Source organism: Carya illinoinensis, chromosome 3, assembly GCF_018687715.1.
Source record: "Carya illinoinensis cultivar Pawnee chromosome 3, C.illinoinensisPawnee_v1, whole genome shotgun sequence".
NCBI lineage: Eukaryota > Viridiplantae > Streptophyta > Magnoliopsida > Fagales > Juglandaceae > Carya > Carya illinoinensis.
The window spans coordinates 8914603-8933995 of NC_056754.1; the positions used below are offsets into that span (position 1 = coordinate 8914603).

At 36.9% G+C, this 19393-nt stretch overlaps 1 pseudogene; it reads left to right on the forward strand.

Annotated features, from left to right (window-relative positions):
* The first annotated feature begins 433 nt into the window (after window positions 1-433).
* On the forward strand, window positions 434-18229 carry LOC122304443 (annotated as a pseudogene).
* The last annotated feature ends 1164 nt before the right edge of the window (window positions 18230-19393 follow it).

The following is a 19393-nucleotide window of genomic DNA, read 5'->3' on the forward strand; positions in this document are numbered from 1 at the left end:
GAGTGATAAAACTTAAGCCATTGAACAAGAGAGAACTAAATTCCATGAGAAATGAAACAAAAAATTGCAATCAAGTCGAAACAAAATGAAAAGACAAAAAATGAAGAAAGCCCTGAAGAGAAGAAACAATGGCAGATTCCTCAACTTTGAGATTAAAAAATAGAAATCTATGAGGACAAGTGGCCTTTGGACAAGAGAGCACTAACATCCATGAGATTAAGTCAGTAAAGAAAGACCTGAAGAGAAAAAATAACGATGGCAGATTCTCCAACATTGAGATCAACTAAAACTCAATGCCCAGAAAGAGAATATGTCCAGCTTTGGCTCCTCAGCCACACCTCCCAAAATCCTTATAAATATGACGAATTTGGTTTTCGAAACTCTATTGACATTGCAGCTGAATCTAGAAAGAGTGAAAATAAAAAAATAAAAGATGGGAAAACCACATATTTTAGCCATACCTTTTCCAGCACAAGACCATGTAATCCCACTAGTGGAGTTCTCACTACGCTTAGCCAGACATGGGTTCAAAGTCACGTTTGTGAACACAGTATAATCACAAGAGGGTTGCGAGTGCTTTGGCAGAAAATAACCACTTGGAAAATCAAATTCATCTAGTTTCAATTCCAGATGGGATGGATCTGTCGGAGGATAGAAACGAGCTGGGTAAGCTATCTGAAGCCATTCTCCGGGTCATGCCTGGGAAGCTGGAGGAGCTCATAGAAGACATCAACAGATTGAAAGGTGATAATATCACTTGTCATTGCTGATTTTAGCATGGGGTGGGCTCTGAAAGTGGCAGAGAAGATGAAAATCCAGCAGGCTGCCTTCTGGCCGGCCTCGAGTGCAGTACTTGCCTTGATACTTAGAATCCCAAAGCTAATTGACAGTGGAATCATCAACAACGATGGTGAGATATCCTGCCCCTAACTTTTGACCATTGAGCGCCATCACTGCTGAACAAATTTAAAAGTTTTACTTAATGATAATACCCACCCGTCTGAAAGTACCGTAAAATTCACGATTATGAAATTAATAAACTGCTTACTGTTATAACACTATCGAAAAGAAGAGAGAGAAATAAATTTATTATAAAACTTTTTAAAAGGAGAAAGAGATAGAGTTCAGAGAAGTTATGAAACTTATGACTTTCTTAAAAAATTTAACGATATATATAGGCGTACAAAGGGAACTATGCTACACTATGCTGACACTATGCACTATGCATATGTCGGCTAACTCACTATGCCAGTTACTATGCATTACTATGCTAGCACTATACACTGTGCATATGTCGGCCATTCACTATGCCAGTTACTATGCAGTACTATGCTGGCATTATGCACTGTACATATGTCGACCATTCACTATGTCAGTTACTATGCAGTACTATGCTGATACTATGCATTAACGACTAGATAAATGTGGTCATACAATTCAAAATAGTTTATAACACTTCCCCTTTGGATGACCATATTTAAAGAATATGCCTCGTTAAAATCTTGCCAAGGAAAAACCCTGTGGGAAAAAACCAATGGCGAAGGAAAAAGAGTACAGTATTCATGTGTATCGCCGAGTGCTTTAGGATTGCCTCATTAAAACCTTGCAAAGGAAAACCCAGTGGGATAAAACCTTAACGAAGGAAAAAAAGTACAATCAGCACAAGTCTTCATGACATTACTTCTCCTGAAAAGTGCATGATAACAGGTCTTCAAACCTCTGCATTCCAATGTTCTGCATAATCTTCTTAAATGTTGCAGTTGGTAATGCTTTAGTGAATAAATCTGCCAGATTTTTACTTGACCGTACATTCTTGATATCAATTTCAACTTTCTTCTCATGAATTGCAATGATCTTCTTGTGTGTATCTGAAAAATAACTCGCATCTGTACATCCAACTAACTGTGGACTTGATCCATGTTGATAAAATAATCTCAACTGGATCTTTCTACTCATCACTACTCTTCTGGAGTTCTTGTAAATAACACAGTTAGTGGAGAATTCATCAACATTAAACCGCTAACCTCATTTTTTAATAAAAACGGTGGCCAGCCTTTTAAGATCAGACAAGCACCGCGGATTTTCAACTCCTCTGTAGGTGTCAGGCGTGCTGTCAGGCACCGCAGCTGTCAGGCGCCGCAGAGCTATGAAGCTATATTCCATCTCTTTTCTCTTACTTCATGAGAGATGCTGTATCATAATTTTCTCTATAAAAGAGATATTCAGCTCATCTTCATTCGCATCTCATCTTCTTCACTTTTCTGTAATCATACTGCATTTTTACTCTGCAATTTTTTTCTGCATTGTTACCCTGCAATCTCTCTCTACAATGGCTCAGCAATCTTCTTAGGGTCAATATATGAGGTATTCGGCACCTCGTTCATCAGCTGTTCCTACTTCTACCACAGGTGCTATCATGCAATATAATGATCTGACTCGTAGGTCAGATAATGAAGCTATCTATGAGCTTGTGAGTCTCGGTACCCGATACTCATCATTCATTGTCGCATTTTCTCAGCGACTGCAATCCAGAACTTGTGGAGTTGACGATCTCCACAAGAATATTGCTATACTTCAGCGACTTCTTTTAGAGTCCAACATGAAAATAGAATCAATAAAGAAAGAGAATAGGAATTTAAAATCCTTACTTAAATCTTCTTTTCGATTGCCCACCCCTTTAGATAGGGATGCTATACAGATTCTTGAAGAACAAGAGCGTTTGAAGAATGAGGCAAAGTGTCTCAAATTTTTGTAATTCTTGCTTCAAGATAATAAAATAATATTTCACAAATATTCATATTTGTGTTTCTATCTTTTGGTAGATGTTCTGTGTGCTCCCTTTTATTTTTTCTTTAATAATGCACACTTCATATCAAACCCATAATATGAATCTGAAATACTAATTGTATTAAAAGATGGTATTTCATGACTAATAATATCATCCATCTTCCCCTTGAAGCCGCAAGGGTTTCAGATTTATATTTCAAATATGTGCAGTTTTTATGAGCTCTTCTGGAGCCTCAATGACATTTAAATCATATATATAAACTGCAATAATAGCTTGTTTTCATTTGCGTTTGGATTGCTTTAGATCATATAAGGATCTTTGAAATTTGATAGAATACATATTTCCAGATGTATTCATATTAGAAGCTTCAGACATTTTCTATTCTTCAGGGATTTTCATATATATATATCATGATCCAATGATCTATATAAATATGCAGTTAATCAGATATATCCAAACTCTCGGTAACTTTCAAACTAATAAAAATTTTAATATGATTTCAACCACTTTAAAATCATATCAATATTGTTTCTTCGAGAAACTAACTTGTGATTTCTATATCACATTTTCATATTAAAAGTTTCAGACTTTTTATATCATATATATAAATATCCACTGATATTTAACAAAAATCACCTCTTTAGGTGTTTGGACTTCAAGTCCATATTTATCACATTTTACTTAGTGATATCAATTCTGCAGGAATTGAGAAACTGACTCGTGATTTATATATCACATTTTTATTTCCTTTTCATAAATACCCACTGACATTCAACAAGCATCACCTCTTTAGGTGTTTGGACTTCAAGTCCCGATGCATCATATTTTACTAGTGAATCAATTCTGCAGGAATTGTTTCTTTCAAATTTGGCCAATATTTTACGTCGTATTCTTCGACGATTCTTGATTCATTTTTATCATTACTTCTGGTAATGTCAATTGCCATCTCATATGGAAATACATTGTCGACAATAATTTTATTTCTATCCATAATTTTTCCATTATTCATGAAATGTAACGAGATCTCGTTATTTTCAGGTACCTGTCCCTCTTCAAGGGAAGACATTTTCATGAAAAACCTCTTCAGGAGGTACTCTTCAAGAGTTTATATAGGAGAATTTTATACAGATAATTTGGATGGACTTTATTACTTGTTTTGTGGGTATGGCCTCTTCAGGAGCACCAAATTATTTGTGCCTTTCTCTTTTGAGATACTCTATCTTTTGTATTGATAAGTCTCACATGCCTTTATACATGTCTTTAGACTGCTGAATTTCTTAATTGTCCTACAGGGACTTCAATCATCGCTGGGATTTTAGCAGCTAGAATATGAGATATTTTTATCTTATTGTATCCAAAATTTAATTATCATCTGAACTTCTGGTTTACATATGATAATCAAGATAACGTCGAATAATTTCATCTTATTTGCTTGAAACAAATTTTTCTTTTCATTTCTGGTGATAAAACTTTATAGTAGAAGAATCTTCTGGTTCTTTTATGGACGTCCATATGAAAATCATTCGACTTATCGTAATTGATTTTGGATGATCAAGATAACCATGAAAAGATACAAATATCATATCACCTTTTGATGCATCATAATATTTGATTCAATAATTTGTATAATATCATCTCAAAAAGAAAGCTTACAGCTTTTCCAATATGAGCTTCTGGCCTAAAAAGATATTCATTATCACGTCCAATCTCTTAGTTTCTTTGAATGAAATGCATCATTCTTTTCACTTCAGAGAATAGAATTATATAAATTCATTATCATTCAATTCAGGGAATGATATAGATCTAGTAAGACGTGAATAATGATTCTTATCAAAAACTCATTATTTTGCTCAGTCACTGAAAGACCTGACACAAATTTAGAATATATTGTGAATGTTTGCATTTAATATTACTACTTCAGGAGCATACTCGATATTGCTACTTCAGGAGCACATTCGAGACGTTCATTCAAATATATATTCTTTCCACAATTTCAATTATGTAATTTCAGGTGCATAAATCATAATGAGTTTTTGGTACAAGTATCACTCATATGAGATACTCAATAAAATTATTGATTTAGGGTGATCCTTCAGGGATGCTCCATTTCCATTCTCAGATAAATCATATCATCAGTAATTTATAACAAGTATAAAAGAATAAATAAAACTTTCATTACTACAAAACATTGCAGAATATAAAAATATTTTATAATAAGATAAATGTAATACATTAATTAAAAAGGAACACTTTCATGATCAACTCTACCACTAGAATCCTCAAAGAAATCAGAAACATCAAGACTTGTAATATCTTCTCCATCTATAGAATCTAAAGCATATGATGGTTCAGTAAAATTTGTTTCAAATTTCTTTGTTTTTTCTTTTATAGAAGATTGATATAAGTCAACCAAGTGCTTATCTGTACAACAGATACGAGCCCAATGTCTAGTCATACCACATCTATGGCATCCATCTTCATCTTTCTTTAAAAATTTGTTTTAGGGACCTTTGCCCTTCTCTGAGTTGAACCACTTCTGGTGGTACGGTGTATATCTATTATTGTCCCTTTTAGTGTGGTCACTTCTAGGACCTCTACTTCCATAGTTTTTCCTACCACGTCCACGCTCTCGTTTTCTTTGAAAAAATGCACCATTCGCTTCTGGGAATGATGTAAATCTAGTACCATTCACTTCAGGGAATGATATAGAACCAGTAGGACGTGACTGATGATTTCTTAACAAAAACTCATTATTTTGCTCAGCTAATAGAAGACAAGATATAAGTTCAAAATATTTTTTGAACTTTCGCTCTCGATACTGCTGCTGCAGGAGCACATTCGAGGCATGAAAAGTAGTATATGTCTTCTCTAACAAGTCATCATCAGTGACTTTTTCACCACATAATTTCAATAGCGAGCTAATTTTAAAGAGTGCAGAGTTATACTCACTAACACTCTTGAAGTCTTGCAACCTCAGGTGCATCCAATCATGACGAGCTTTTGGGAGGATTACAGTTTTCTGGTATTCATATCTCTCCCTTAAATCATTCCACAAAATAAGTGGATCTTTCACCGTTAGATACTTAGTTTTTAATTCTTCATGAAGATGGTGCCGAAGGAAAATCATTGCCTTAGCACGGTCCTGCAGGGACCCTTGATTTCCTTCTTTAATTGTATCTCTCAGGTTCATTGCATCCAGATGGATCTCAGCATCAAGGATCCAAGATAAATAATTTTTTCCAGAAATGTCAAGAGCAACGAATTTCAATTTTGTAAGATTTGACATTTTTTACATATATAAATCAAGAATATAAAAATATATTGAAAAACTTATTTGAAATAGAGGACTATTAGTTTCAAGATCGTCAGAACTTTCGTGCTGATAACGTGTTATAAAACTATCGAAAAGGAAAGAGAGATAGATTTATTATAAAACTTTCTAAAAGGAGAGAGAGAGAGATAGAGTTCAGAGAAGTTATGAACCTTATGAATTTCTTAAAAAATTCAACGATATATATAGGCGTACAAAGGGAACTATGCTAGCTTACTATGCTGCATTATGCTGACACTATGCACTATGCATATGTCGGCTAACTCACTATGCCAGTTACTATGCATTACTATGCTGGCACTATGCACTGTGCATATGTCGGTCATTCACTATGCCAGTTACTATGCAGTACTATACTGGCACTATGCATTGTGCATATGTCGACCATTCACTATGCCAGTTACTATGCAGTACTATGCTGGCACTATGCATTGACGACTAGATAAATGTGGTCATACAATTCAAGATAGTTTATAACACTTACGTAATTAGAAAAAGGGTGTCATTTGTAAGGATCGACTGAAGCATGATAGCAAACTTAAGAATATAAGAAATAAAATGCATGCTTTAAGATGATTCAAGCAGTATATGAGGTAATCAAGAATTGTTTTGGAAGAGCCAGAACCAATCAGAATACATGCATAACATGAAGAGGTTTCTACTTTAGGCCATCTTACTAAATAATGTTGGGAGCTTTTCTGATACAGAGACGATTCTAAATAAAGGAGGGACGAAATTTAACGTGGTTCGGCAATTGCCTACGTCCACAGCTGCTGTAATTTCACTATAAAAATAATTTTTACAGAAATCTCTTTCTCACCCACTCTGATGCACTTCTCTGCTGCACTCAATCCACACACACCCTCACCTCATCACAGCACTTCTATTTATATTGATTGGGAGTAGTCGATGAGAAGGTGCAGTTGAGAGAAGTTGCAGCCGCACCTTTTGAATTCGGTGCATTCGGTGTCTTTCGGTGCATTAAACAAGCACATGCCACCCACCACTTTTGTCTCCATCTGCAACAATCTCCCACTCTGAGACAAATGAGTCTACATATCTTCATAGCAACTATCACAGCAACTTCAAGTCATGCCTTTAAGTACGAAGTCCAACCGAAGCTATACACAGCTTCAATTTGTCAGCAGTAACTACTTTTGTGAACATATCTGCTGGGTTCTCTGTTCCTCGAATCTTCTCAAGTATCAGCTGTCCATTATCGAGAAGAGATCGGATAAAATGGTATCGCAACTGTATGTGTTTTGTTCTGGAATGAAAGGCTGGATTCTTTGCAAGAAAAATAGCACTCTGACTATCACTGTGCAGAATACCTTTTTCATTCTTCTTTCCCAATTCCTCCAAGAATGACTGAAACCAAACCATTTCCTTCCCTGCTTCAGTTATAACAACGTATTCCGCTTCTGTAGTTGAGAGAGCAACAATCTTCTGTAACTTAGAAGCCCACGATACAGCTGTACCACCCAGCGCATACACAAATCCAATAGTACTTTTTATGCTGTCAACGTCACCTGCTAAATCAGCATCTACATATCCATGTAGTTTTAAACCTGCTTTTGTAAAGCATAGTGACTTATCTGAAGAGCCTTGTAGATATCTTAAAATCCACTTGACTGCTTCCCAATGCTGCTTTCCTGGATTACTCATGTACCTGCTCACAACTCCCACTGCTTGAGCAATATCTGGCCTTGTACAGACCATGGCGTACATAAGACTACCAATAGCCGATGCATAGGGTATTCTGTCCATGCATTCTTGCTCTTCCTCCGTCTTTGGCGATTGATCCTTAGTTAGTCGAAAGTGACTAGCTAAGGGTATGCTCACTGGTTTCGCCTTGTCCATGTTAAACCTTCTGAGCACCTTCTTTACATACTCCTCCTGCGAGAGCTTGAGAGTATCATTAGACCTGTCTCTAATAATTCTCATACTAAGGATTTGTTTTGCAAATCCTTCATCTCAAATCGCTTTGACAACTGCTTCTTCAGTTTATTGATCTCCTCGATGCTTGACCCTGCAACGAGCATATCATCCACATACAACAGTAGGATAATATAAGAGTTGTCAAAGTTCTTCATATAGCAACAATGGTCAGCCTGCAGTCTTGTAAATCCATTACTGCACATGAAGTTGTCAAACTTCCGGTACCATTGTCGTGGAGCCTGTTTTAGGCCATACAAGCTCTTCTTCAGTTTGCAAACTAGATTCTCTTTTCCCTTCACTGAGAATCCTTGTGGCTGGTGCATATAGATGTCTTCCTCCAAATCACCATGAAGGAATGCAGCCTTCACATCTAACTGCTCAAGATGTAGATTTTCTGCAGCCACAATTGCCAACACTAGCCTGATCGTAGTCAATTTTACAACTGGGGAGAAAATGTCTGTGTAGTCGATACCTTCTTTTTGTTGAAACCCCTTCACGACCATTCTGGCTTTGTAGCGCTTGTTACCATTGTGCACTTCCTTAATTTTGTACACCCATTTATTGTGCAAAGCCTTCTTGCCTTTTGGAAGCTTAGTTAGCTCCCATGTCTGATTTGACATCAGTGACTCCATCTCATCTTGCATGGCTTTCTTCCACTTGATCGAATCTTCAATTCGTATAGCTTCATCATAACTTTCCGGTTCACCACTATCTGTTAGCAAGATGTAGTATAGAGATGGTGAGAACCGCTGTGGTGGCCTAATTGTTCTTGAAGATATTCGAATAACAGTGAGTGGTATACGTTGTTCGATCTGTGTATCATCATTTTCTTGATCCTCGTTCTTATCAGTGTTGACTCGAGTAACATCAAAATCAACAACCTCAAGTTTCTTTGGCTGTTCCTCAGATTCAGCTTGTGACTTAGCTTTGTACAGAATCTACTCATTAAATATCACATTTCTACTTATGATGATTTTGCGATTTTTATCATCCCAAAATCGATAGCCAAATTCTTCATCACCATAACCGATGAAAAAACATTTTCTAGATTTGGCTTCTAACTTGTTACGATCAGTAGAATCTATGTGAACATATGATAAACAGCAAAAAACTTTCAAATGGGAAAGATTTACCTTCTTTCCGCTCCAGACTTCCTCTGGTAGATCGAACTTTAAGGGAACTGAAAGTCCCCTATTAATCAAATAGGCTGCAGTGTTAATTGCATCAGCCCAAAAACATTCAGGCAATCCTGAATTCAGCCTCATGCTTCTGGCACGTTCGTTGAGAGTTCTGTTCATGCGTTAAGCTACGCCATTCTGCTGCGGTGTCCCGGGAATAGCCTTCTGAAATCTAATCCCATTTGCAGCACAGAATTCTTTGAACCCTCCGTCGATGTACTCTCCTCCATTGTCTGACCTCAGACATTTTAACTTCAAGCCTGTTTCATTTTCAACCATGGCTCTCCACTTCTTGAAAGTATCAAATGTGTCAGATTTATTTTTCAAAAAATAAACTCATACTTTCCTACTTGAGTCATCAATAAAGGAAACATAGTACCGCGATCCTCCAAAAGAAGCGACTGGGGATGGCCCCCACAAATCTGTGTGCACCAACTCCAACTTTGTAGATTTTGGAGTTCTACCATTTTTCAGGAAACTAACCTTTTTCTGTTTCCCAAAAATGCAACCTTCACACATGTCGAAATCAGTTGATTCCAACTTTGGTAACTTCCCCTTGGATAATAGTACCTTCATTCCTTTCTCACTCATGTGACCAAGCCTTTGATGCCATAGGTTGGCATTTACGTCAGCAATTGCAACAGTATCTCTAATGCTTGAAGTCATGTATAGAGTACCTGTTTTTGTGCCTCGAGCTACTACCATAGCTCCTTTTGTTATCTTCCACGTGCCACTGGTAAATAGTACCGAATGCCCATCAGCATCAAGTTGTCCTACAGAAATCAGGTTCCTCATGAGTTTAGGAACATGTCGCACCTTCTGTAGCAACCATGCACTTCCATTGGGCAGATTGATTGGTACATCTCCCATGCCTTCAATTTCCAACGCTTCACCATCTGCTAAGTACACCTTCCCGAAATCACCAGTGACATAATTCTGCATGATTTCTCGGTGTGCTGTAGTGTGGAACGAGGCTCCTGAATCTAACAACCAAGATTCAATTTGGTTGTCGACTGAAAGGAGTAAGGCATCTCGGAGCTCTTCTGTTGTGGCATTAACAGAGTCATGCTCATTCTTCTTCTTTGCTTCCTTGCAATTATTTTTGAAGTGGCCAATCTTGCCACAATTCCAGCACTGTACTTGTTTTCCGGACCTAGATTTATTTCTACCTCTTCGGGACTTCGATCTGCCCCGATTTGAACTTCTACTAGCTCCTCTACCTCTCGTCTCGAGGTTTAAGGCAGAACTGGAAGTTGATGCTTCTCCTGTATCTCTTCTGCGAACTTCCTCGCTAAGAATATGGTCCCGGATATCTTGATACTTCATCTTTGTTTTGCCATACGAATTACTAACAGCTGTTCTCATGGCCTCCCAACTTTTTGGCAATTGAGCTAGAGCAATCAGTGCACGTACTTCATCATCAAATTCAATCCCCACTGAAGCTAATTGATTGATGATGGTGTTGAACTCATTCAGATGCTGAATAACTGGAGTTCCTTCTGCCATTCTCAAGTAGAATAGCTTGTACATCAAATGCACTTTGTTATTGGCTGATGGCTGCTCGTACATGTCCGATAGAGCTTTCATCAAATCCGCCGTGGTCTTCTCCTTTCCCACATTGTGTGCAACTGATCTTGACAGTGTTAGTCGAATGACTCCCAACACTTGTCTATCAAGGAAACTCCAATCTTCATTGCTCATGTCATCTGGCTTTCTTCCTAGGAGTGGAAGATGTAGTTTTTTCCCATAGAGATAATCCTCTATCTGCATTCTCCAGTAGGCAAAGTCTGTACCGTCAAATTTCTCGATACCAACACCTTTAACTTCTTCTCCAGCCATAACTTTACAAATGAGTTCAAATTCAAACAAACAAAGATCACCGTTGCGTCCGAAACACTCGAATTAGCTGGAAACGAGTCCGGAATGATCCAAATAGTTTGTCAGCACTATTTGATCGTCGCGATGGAACTCCAACTGGCGTGATCTAGCCCAAAATGATCTGCAACACGTAGATGGTTCAGATCCAATGTACTGATGCCGAATCTCAAAATTTCGACTATACGAATGAGTCCAGAATGATCCAAATAGTTGGAAAGCACTATTTGATCGTCGAAATTGGACTCCGAATGGCTTAGATCTAGCCAAAAATAGATCTGAAAAACGGACGGTTCTGATCTGTCTGGCGCGTGAGATACATGCGCTGCACAGTGCTCGTGGGCAAACACGTGGGCGCGTGTAATATATGCGCAACAGTACTGTGTGCGCATGGGGGAGAGTGAGGCGCGTGTGACACACGCGCCGAACCTCTGTAGGGTGCGTGGGGGCGCGTGGGAGCGTGTCCTTCACACGTCTTCAACCTCTGGAGAGCGTGAGGGCGCGTGGGCGCGTGTGGTGCATGCGTCTTCAACCTCCGGAGCGCGTGGGGGCGCGTGGGTTGCAGTAGATGCACGCGCCGATCTTCTAGGGGCACGTGTAGGCTCGTCCGACCTCTGTTTTCGATTCCGTTTGCGGCAACGGATTCGTCTCAACGCGAGGAACACCGTGCAGTTGTCAAAAATTGATTTTGAACAACTTGAATTTTCAGACAGCTCGAACCAGTGCTTTGATACCAGTTGTTGGGAGCTTTTCTGACACAGAGACGATTCTAAATAAAGAAGGGACGAAATTTAACGTGGTTCGGCAATTGCCTACGTCCACAGCTGCTGTAATTTCACTATAAAAATAATTTTTACAGAAATCTCTTTCTCACCCACTCTGATGCACTTCTCTGCTGCACTCAGTCCGCATACACCCTCACCTCATCACAACACTTCTATTTATATTGATTGGGAGTAGTCGATGAGAAGGTGCAGTTGAGAGAAGTTCCAGCCGCACCTTTTGAATTCGGTGCATTCGGTGTCTTTCGGTGCATTAAACAAGTACATGCCACCCACCACTTTTGTCTCCATCTGCAACAAATAAAACATTGCCTTGTTCTAGGAAAACATTTTGGTTTAAAATCAGGGCAAAATTAGAAGCAACATACAAACTGGATCAGCAGAAGTATAACACAAGTGTGCACACAGACAAACAAAATCTAGGTAAATGCAGACCATAGTGATTTTCTTTGTCCAGTTTTCTCTAATGAAGTCAGATTTTTTTTGCTAGGCAAAACAAACAATTAAAAAATTACACTGCAAGATTAAGACATTTTATTATCTTTGGCTTCCGAGGACCATGCTGGTAATGCGAGGAGCTCAATGATAGAAAGCCATAATGACATCTTCCTCTTGTGTTCTTCCTTTTGTTTCATTTTATTTTGTGTTTTTATAGGAACTCCAATGGAAAACCAGATGATTCAGTTGGCACAGCCGCACAGGACATACCTGCCATGAGCTCAAAAACTTTATTTGGGCCTGCATCGGCGACTTAACTTCACAGAAAATTATTTTTGAACTTAGAAACAACTCCTCTATGGAAGTTGCAGACTGGCTGATCTGCAACCCCGATTATGACCTCGAGCCAACGGCATTCAGAATGACTTCAGAGATTACACCAATCGGCCCACTTTTGGCAAGCAACCGCGGTCATAATCCAACTAGAAACTTCTGGCAACAAGATACAACTTTTTTAGAATGGCTTGATCAACAGCCACGACACTCAGTCATATATGTTGCATTTGGAAGCTTTATGATTTTTGACCAGACCCAATTCCGAGAATTGGCTTTAGGTCTTGAACTATCAAACAGGCCATTCCTTTGGGTTGAGCATCCTCGTTGGCTTGGCCAAATGAGGTGCTTGGCTAAATTTGGAAGACATTTACTTAAAAAGTCATCACATCGGATTGGACAAGTTTAAAAAATTATGGACTTCTGCTACAGTCCATGGCCAAAGATGGAAGTCGAATTTGGTTCATCAAATAATAAACAAATATTATCTCTACAGGAAAGTCACTCAAAAAGTGAGAAGTGGACAACGCGGGAAGGAAAAACCCATTCCCTCCATTTCGGAACCGTCCCCCCTTTCTCCCTAAACTTTTTCTCTTCTCTCTCGATTCGCATACACGGCGCCTGACCACGACCCACGGTTGCGCCAGGTCACTCCCACGGTTGCACACGTCCAGTCCCACGGCTGCGCCTCTCCATTCTCTCTCTCTCACTCCCGCAGTTGATCTGTAAGTTTTCTCATGGGTTTTACAGTTTATGCTCTCGATTTTTCTGTGATCCATGTCTATCGTTTTTACCGTTTATGCTCTCGGATGCTCTCGGATGTAGTAGCTATATGCAGTTAGGGTTTTTGATTTCGGGATTAACAGTTAGGGTTGCTGCTTGTAGAATTTACACTTTTATAGAATTTACAAGTACCAAGAGAAAACATCATTAAAATCTAATTTAATCCACAATCCATGAATGAAATTTTGCATAGCCTACTGGCAGTTGTAATCAATTAAGAGAAAAAACTGTTGACAAAGGTTGTTATTCCTATCCTCATGGCAATCTTTGGTCTTAGAAAAATTACCTCAGACTTCAATTTCCGTTCTAGGTAACAAACTAAAAATACTAGTGACTAGTCGATGTAGATGAATATATGACTAAGACAGATACTAAGTCTCAACGTTATTATGCTCAAGTATCAAACGTAAGTACCATAGGACCAACTTTTTCGAAGGTACACAAGTGTCAAAATTGTAGTTCTTTACAATATATGTTAGAAACAGACACAATATGATCGAAAAAACTACATGTTAGGGTCAGCTCCTCATGTCAACCAAGCTTTTAAGCCCAAAATATTTGTCACCAAGGATGGCTATTATTTCTACTTCTCATATTTTAACGCAATAAGGACTGTTCTTACGAATTGATATCAAGCAGTCTAGACAATCAATCATCCGTGTACAAATCTCTCCGTGGGCATTAACCATAGAGCAACTATAGATTTGGGGATATGATATGCATGACATTGTAGAGGGTGTAGTCTCATTAACATTGTAGAGATGGAAAATGTACATAAAACAAAAAAAAATAAATAACGTTCATCAGCCAGTGCATTTGCAATTCTAGTCAAAAAAACCTTTGAAACTGCTTTCTGACGTAGTTTTTCTAGCTCAGGTTGAACATCTTTTAGAGCTTTTGAAGCTTTGACCATAGGATCCACTTCTACAAACTTCAGCTTCTTACTTAGAATCTCAAGAGTTCTCAGGAATTCATCATTGACCTGGACAAAAATTCCACTGCAAGTATGTTAACAGTAACAAAAGGAAAGGGATAAAAAGAATTCCACATCACTACGTTGACAAGGAAGCACAACCAAAATGGAAAAAAACACATGTATTCTCCTCTCAAATCACCTGTATCAATATTTTTACATTATTCACTTCCCTTAAATTAATAGCAACCAGAGTCCTGGTAATGATAGATAATCTTTTATGATAGAAGAATCAATGAAACTCTTTGATTTGGGAGAATGGGACAGTTAAACAAGAATAATTTTGGTTGAGTGTGATCAAGTTGCAAAGCTTCTTTTCTTTCTTATATATATATATATATATATATATATATATATATATAATTAAACAAGTTGCATAGCTAAGACAGGCATGTAACAATATCAATCATCACATGAACAGGGAAAAATTTTGTCATACAAAAACCAGTGATACCTCTCCATCAACAATTATGTCAACTGGGACTATAATGTCTTCTACAAATTTTGCCAATTTTGATTCTGCCACCTGTTTAAAGAACATATTGATATTAATACGCAAGAGAAAAACAGAATGTCTATAAACAATAATTTCACACTGCCAATACAAACAGAATGTCTATAAACAATAACTTAAAACTAGTCTTTGACCCAAACCACACAGCTTTAATTATAAAAGCTGCTGCTAAAGAAAGAAACCACACAACTCCAACAAGGTTTGATTGCTTCTATCATTTGATGCATGCTCTGTTTTCGTTCTGCCTTCAAGATGAAGAAACTGAAAAAATATAACAAACACTTAGAAGCTGCAAACATGATGAAAAGCATAATGTATTTGGTTATAATATAACCTGTTTTGGAGATAACCAGTTTTAGATTTAAGGTTGGAATTCCTCTAGGAATATAACAAGATGAGGTATTAAGTATCATACTTTTTTGTGTATCATACTTTTTTTTATAAGTAATCAAGATTGTATTAATTAAAGAAAGAAGAGACTATCATACTGTTCTCAACAAAACACTTCTCAATCAAAGTAGCTCAATCAAAATTACAGAGCCAGCAGAGTGATAGTGATCCAATTTGCATTTTCATTGATAATAGTCAACCTTGTAACTTTTCAGATGTTGTGTTGTGTGTGTTGTCATACTGTTTTGACTGTCTTCCATGCTTACTTGCTGACTGTTGATTTTATTACTTGGTGACTGTTTTATCTAGGATGGATTCACACTGCCAATACGATCCCTTTTTCACCACACTATTGCAAAGTGGTGGAGAAGGTATTATTAACCCCCATGGCTCGTGTTTTGCATGATAATGTGTTTCCTGAGGTTGAAGTGACACAACCCGAAGGGCAAGTAAGGGTACGAACTAAACTATCCCAACGGGATGTGTCCTTCACCGTGGAGGAAGACAACCTCCTTGTATCAGGGTGGCTCAATATTAGTATAGACGCTATTAGGGGGACAGATCAAAAGTCCACCCAATTGTGGATAAGAATCCATGATTACTTCAATACTTATAAAAATGCTAATTCGCCTGAACGTTCTGTGGGGTCGTTGACTAATCGATGGTCAACTATCCAAAAAGTCACAAATAAGTTTTGTGGTTTGTTGGCCCTAGTCGAGTCAATGCATCCAAGCGGTACCAATGAACAAGACAAGGTATGTTTCTAATTATCATAAATTTGGATTGTAATATGTACTAATATTTTTATGATTGGTGTTTAGATTGACAAGGCAAAGGCATTGTACCGATCGACACAAAAAAGCAACTATAATTTGGATCATTATTGGAACTTATTGAGGCACCAACCAAAGTGGCAAGTGCATATGGATAATTTGCCAACAAAGAGAAAGACAACTTGCTCTACTATTCCAGCTGCTAATGCCATAGATGTAGAGGAAAATGAGAGCATGTCTACTAATTTGGAGAGGCCACTAGGCAAGAAATCTGAAAAAGAAAGGGGAAGGAAAAGGAAATGCGAAGAATCTTGTAATAGTCAATTTGATGAAAATTTAAAGTAACATGGAAAGTGATAGGAGGATAATGATGATTGAGCGACGGGAGGCGACAATGAAGGCTGATAGGGATAGGGTTGAGATAATCTCACTTAAGAAGAAGAAGATGGAGATGGAAATCATGATGTTGAATCTTGATAACATGAATGCAGTGCAGCAAGAATACTTCAAATCAATTCAACTTGAAATCCTAAAGAAACATAGGAATGAACTGAATGAAATGTAGTAGCTGGAGGAGGGAGAAGTGCACTGAAGAATTGCTATTTTGCACACCTGGTAATACCATGGTTTTTTGTTGCTGTTTTTTGTTAATAAACTGATGCAGTGCTGTTCATGATGTTGAATGTTAATGCCATATTTGGTAGTTGCTTTTTTTGTTAATAAACTGAATAGTTGATGATTTTGCACACCTGAAACAATTACTAGTTGCTGTTTTTGGTAAAAAAAAAAAAACGCAGATTAATATTGCTCTGTCTCTCTGTTTTGCAGTTGGTACTGATTTATGAAATGGAAGACTATTTTTTGGATGGAAGTCTACTTTTTGGAACTTCATGACAGCTTGGAACCCACTGACTGATTTTTTGGATGTATATTGAAACCTTGTAACTGCTGTTATATGTTAATAGGGGTTTATATTTGAACTGCTGTATATGATAACTACGTGCAGATTTATGTATTTCCTCTTGGTGTTTATGTAAGTGTTTTTTGTAATTAAGATGGTGTTTGAATATTTGATTTCCACTAGGTGTCTATGTAAGTGTTTTGTAATTAAGATGGTGGAGGAAGTGTATATTTCATCTAGGTGTTTATGTATATGTTTTGTAATTAAGAAGGTTAAGAATGCAGTGCAGATTTCCTATTTCTGTTTATGTAGATGTAAGTGCAGTGCAGATTTTCTTCATATTAATTTATGTAACCTTAAGTTGCTGTTTTCTTGATATTGATTTATGTAACTGCAGTGCAGATTTTCTTGATATTGATTTATGTAAGTGCAGTTTTTTATTTTTGCATGACTTCTCATATGTTACTAGATATTTGGTTAAGATATTTAGTAAAAAAATTAGTTGATAGAATTTTGTTAGGATTAAATGAGCTTTGAAAATGTGTTTTTTTAATATTAATTTAATTATAATATAATATTGCTTAATATTAAATTGGTAGAATTATAAAATGTTAGAAAACAAAAATTTTTTTTTAAAAATATTATTTTAATAATATTTTATTATTATATATAGAATGGATGGCTAATTCAATGTGGGACTTGAATTTAGATAGAATAGGCAAATGTATTTTCAACTTGATATTGGCTAAATTTAAATATGCATTTGGCCAAGCCAATGCTAAGACCAGATATCACCGAAGGAACAAATGATGCCTACCCAGTAGGATTCCTAGACAGAGTAGCCAGTCGCGGACAGATGGTTGGCTGGGCACCTCAACAGAAAGTACTCAGCCATCCTTCCATTGCTTGCTTCTTGAGCCATTGTGGTCGGAACTCAACCATAGAAAGTGTATGTAATGGAGTCCCTTTTCTTGTGCTGGCCTTACTTCGCTGACCAGTTTCATACCGAGAGCTACATCTGTGATGTTTGGAAGGTTGGGCTGAAGATTGACCGAGATGAAAGTGGGATCATTACCCAAGGAGAAATCAATAAAAAGGTGGAGGAACTTCTCGGTGGTGAAAACTTCAAATTGAGGGCCTTGAATCTCCAAGAAAAAGTTACGAATAGTGTCAAGGAAGGTGGCTCCTCTTACAAAAATCTCAACAGATTCGTTGAATGGCTAAAGGCATAGACTTTGCATTCTCGTAGCATTCACATTGACTTCATCAAAATTATCATTAAAATTTAATAAAAAATACAAATTTTCCATAAATTTAAAACATTCTTATTCATAATCTCACATTGGATTAATTATTGAATTCATCAAAATAATAATATAATATTATTTTTTTAATAATAATATTTTTTTTTCATTTTTAGCAATTAAACTAACTATAGGTACATTAATAATTTAATTTTATACTTGGGGATGATCATAAATTCAAAACTGAAATGAAACTAAGGTTGCAGGGAAAAAAAATGAGAGAGGAAAAATAAAGTACAACAGTTGAGAATTAAAATATAGTAAAATAAATTGTTGATGAGTGTATGTAACCCTTCAAATTTGAAGGAAACTATAGATTTACTGTAGGTCAAAACTCGCTCTTTCTCATTTGATGAATCCAATGCAGCTTTGATTTACACATATTCATCATTTTATACATTTGACTTGACTTTTGATGAAGTCAATGCCAATGCTCTCATGTTTATTTGGATCCCGAATTTGTTTGATATGTTCCTATTTTCCAGTAATGAAAGAATCACACTTGATGCTAAACACATGCTCTATGCATTTATCATTAGTAGAATAAAACTTAAGGGGACCGAAAGTGAAGCACCAAAGTTTCAAGGATAAATATGGTATTCCATGCACTCACCTTGCTCTAACAGCTACGAGCCCTTTTGTCCCTTCGAGAATTCGTTCTCCGAGAAGATATCAGACATCCACTTTCTTCTCGTTAACTGGTTGCGCTGCATTATAAAAATATACATGGAAGCTAATCTCCTAAGTCTAATACATATTTCGTGTCAACACTTTATTTTCCATGTATATAACATGACTTTCATAGTATAAATGGAACATTTTCGTCTCGCATTGTATTTGTGAAAGTACATTCTTTTATTCAAATATAACCTCTTGACCCAAGCCTATTTAGAGCATCCATATTGGTTTATGCATATGCATATACAAAATCATATCTTTTAGAGATCTAATTTGTCATAAAAGCAAAATTTTCACATTGACTTGTGCAAATTTAAAACAAAATAATAATAAAATATTATCATTTTATTATTTTTTTTTTTACTTTTTTTTAATAGGATTTGATCTTCAAATATATAAAATATTTGAGTAAAA